We start from the raw sequence: 3,640 nt of genomic DNA on the forward strand, positions 1-3,640 counted from the left end.
AATACAGCTTCCCCCCTTAATGAGTGTGTTGCAAATTTTACCTTTTGCTCCTCTGAACATTCCGATATCTCTATTACTTTCTCCATTTCTTTAATCCAAACATTCGCAACATGTGGATCCAATTCTCCTTTAAAAATTGGGGGATCTGCATCCTTAAAAGCCTTGTATGTACACCTTCGCTTATTCTCGCCTTCTTTTTCCATATTTTCAACATGTTCCCCATTTATTTCGGGAGTATCCGCAGTTGTTCGCCCCTCCATTAGGCTCTTAAACATATTCTTCGTTTCCCCAAAAATCAACAACATCTCAGGGCTAATTTGTACACTGGATCCAGTCCCATCAGAATTTCCATCAGCCATCTTCTCCTACAATTCAACATATAATATTAATCCTACTTCATTCGGAATATATGCCGCACATATCATGATGTACGTCATAATAATGATCGATCGAGTACTAAACACATCATACACACGTCATACACCTTATATTGACCATGTTCAAGAATTACGACTACGCATTTTCTACACATACGTTAGGCCTACTATTGGACTACCTGCGATTCGAAATCCTATTTCTAAACCTTAGCTTTGATGCCACCTGTGACGCCCCGGACCCCGGGATGACCTCAGAAACCCGAATCCGGGAACGCCAAACCAAACCAAACCAATTCACTCAATATTTGCTTACACAACCTTAAACTTAAATAATAATATATAATTCTTACAGTATTCCAAGTATTACAACCAAAGTTCACGATACAACCAAAAGTCTATTACACAAGCATTATTCATTAAGATACTATAAGCGTTCATCATCTACTAAGCCTTAGTTCATCACATACTTATCCTTTCCCGAACATCCTTCTCCAAAGTTCTTTCCTGTGGAAGTTAGTGACATAAACGAGTGAGCTTAGAAAGCTCAGTAAGCATATATAGTAGAATTCAACTGAGGTTTATCCAAGAAATCAAAGTTCATCAAACAAATATTCGAATAAAGAGACATGAAAGTTACTACAATCAACAAAAATTCATCATATAGTTCTCACAAGATTAAAACTGAGTATTCAAGCACGACAAGTTCATCAATTCATCAAGTTGGGATCCCAGCCAGCTAAACAATTGGTTTAACTTACTTCCAAAAAGGAAGTATCATCATCAGTTCATCAAGTATCAGTGCAAGAATACTCATTTTCCATCAGTGAGTTATCAGTCCGATCAAATCAATCATCATATAAGAATCAAAACATCAACAGTGAAATACAGTGAAGTAGTACAGTATATACTTACCTTAAATCGCTTTTAATACAACTTCTAAAACAATTTCTTTCTCGAGTCTCAAGTCCCTTTATTCTTGACTTAGTACCCTAACAACGTCATTCACAATTCTCAGTAACATGATTTTATTAATAAATTAAAATCTAAATCTTACCAAGTAAATTCTAATATTTACTTAATTTAAATAAAAATGATAGTGGATGAGGGCGTAGGAAGACTTACCAACTAAGGAGCTTTCTTTTAGCTTCTTCCTCCCTCTTTATAAATAACCCACTTCATTATCTTATAGGTAGTGAAACTTTACTACTTCTTTTCTTTTTTCGATGTGGTACTCAATTTGACAAGTTTAAAAATAAATTTTCCATTTTCCAAAACAAGTCACAAAAACGGACAAGTAACTCCCAAGGCAACCCCCATGCACACAGCAAACTTGAATCTTGCTCAAGGCAAGGTGTACACAAGTGCACTTGCACCTTGACAACAAATATGCTAAAGACTTCCCAATTTATTCTAGTTTATCTTCTATTTTCTTTCCAATGTGGGACTATGACACTCTCATATGCTCTTACATCCCAAGTCCCACATTGCCTATGTTTTGAAGAGACTCACTTCCCTCATCTATAAAAACAAGGCTTGGGCAACACAAGCCTCAGTTAAGTCTTAACATTCTTGGTTCCCACATTGAGAATGAATAGACACAAGGCTACACTTTTCTCATATATAAAGGACGGGGTAGCAAATTATTTATTTTTAACAAGTGTTAAAAGGATTTTACTTGGCTTCTATAAGTCGAAATCCTTAAATAAGCTAAAAATTCTTTTTATCAAGATTACTAGATTTTGAGTTTGATCTGAACTAGTTATCTAGTCCAATTTAGTCCCACATTGACTAGATTATGCTTATAAGACTTACTATAACTCTATATAACTCACACAATAGTGTCGTTTTGAGTTATAGTTTAGAGACAAGTTCAAATTTATCCCACATCGAGAGAGTTTTGAAAAGAACCACCTCTCAATTCTATTTAAGATTATGGGGTTCAAAGTATTGAAATCATATCAACTTATATATTTGGGGCTCTTTATAGCCGAAAAATATAAAATATTTGGAGCATTATTAATGCAAGGAAAATTAGTTCAAAATTTTAAAATGCAAGAAAAATACAAGGCACTAAAATGTGTTTGGATGTTTAAAACATGATGTTATTTAGTCCCACATCGAAATGGGGTGAAACTAGGCATCTAACATTCTCTATATAAGTAGGTGCAAGAAATTTTTAGAATCATATTTTGTGCACTTGGAACACTTGTTATTTCATTGAACTAAGTTCACTTGTCCCACATCGAGGGGATTAAAGTAAAGGTTCCCTTACTTCTCTATATATGCACACATTAGCTTAGCATAACACATTAGCTCTACATAATATGCTAAGCTCGGGGCTAACACATGTTGGCTCTTTGAATTAGTTCAAAATTTTCATCTTTTCTTCCTTGGGCGCCAAACCCTCAATTCTCATTCCTCTCAATCTTTCCGCGTTTCTCTCCCTTTCATTCCTTTTCTTTGGCCCTTGATTAATTTCGGGCTTGACTTATAGTTAAATTTTATGGGAGCTTCGATCAAAGAAGCAAACCAACACTCAAGATTAAAAATAAAATTTTATACTAAGTATTATTATTATTTAAACAACTTAAATAATATAATAAGAGTACTTTATTATATTATTCAATCAAATGACTTAGGATATTACATGTTCTTTTTGGTCCATTATCCTTACTGGCTGTTCGATGTAGGTCAGGTCTGGTTGTAAATCTACCTGCTCGTATTCTATTACATATCGTTCATCTGCATGGTACTTCCTTAATATGGACACGTGGAACACGTTGTGCACTTGTTGCAGCTTAGGAGGCAAGGTGAGCTCGTAAGCTAGAGGTCCTATTTTCCTCAAAATTTCAAAGGGTCCTATGAATCTGGGACTCAGCTTCTTTTTCTTCCCAAATCTCATCACTCCTTTCCACGGAGATACCTTTAATAGCACATAATCTCCTACTTCATATTCCCTATCCTTCCTGGTCTGGTCGGCGTACTTCTTTTGTCTGTCCTGAGCTGCTACCAGTCTTTTCCTGATGAGTACCACCATTTCCCTGGTCTATTGGACTAACTCTGGTCCTATTATCTTGTGTTCTCCAACTTCATCCCAACATAGGGGAGAGCGACATCTTCGTCCGTAAAGAGCTTCATACAGAGGCATTCCTATGCTAGCGTGATAGCTATTGTTGTAAGCAAATTCGATCAGGGGTAAGTGGTCATCCCAATTTCCTTTGAAATCAATGGCACATACTCGTAACATATCTTCTAGGGTTTGA

The 3,640-nt window shown here is 35.8% G+C and overlaps 1 long non-coding RNA gene across 1 annotated transcript; it reads right to left on the reverse strand.

Moving 5' to 3' along the window:
- Positions 1–806: 806 nt before the first annotated feature.
- LOC141710861 (uncharacterized) lies at positions 807–1,514 on the reverse strand. The gene is made up of 3 exons (XR_012571099.1): positions 1,500–1,514; positions 1,290–1,366; positions 807–881 (listed from the first exon to the last, which is right to left on the reverse strand). It is a non-coding gene; the product is annotated as an uncharacterized LOC141710861 (long non-coding RNA).
- Positions 1,515–3,640: the final 2,126 nt, after the last annotated feature.

This window comes from Apium graveolens, chromosome 3 (assembly GCF_009905375.1).
Source record: "Apium graveolens cultivar Ventura chromosome 3, ASM990537v1, whole genome shotgun sequence".
NCBI lineage: Eukaryota > Viridiplantae > Streptophyta > Magnoliopsida > Apiales > Apiaceae > Apium > Apium graveolens.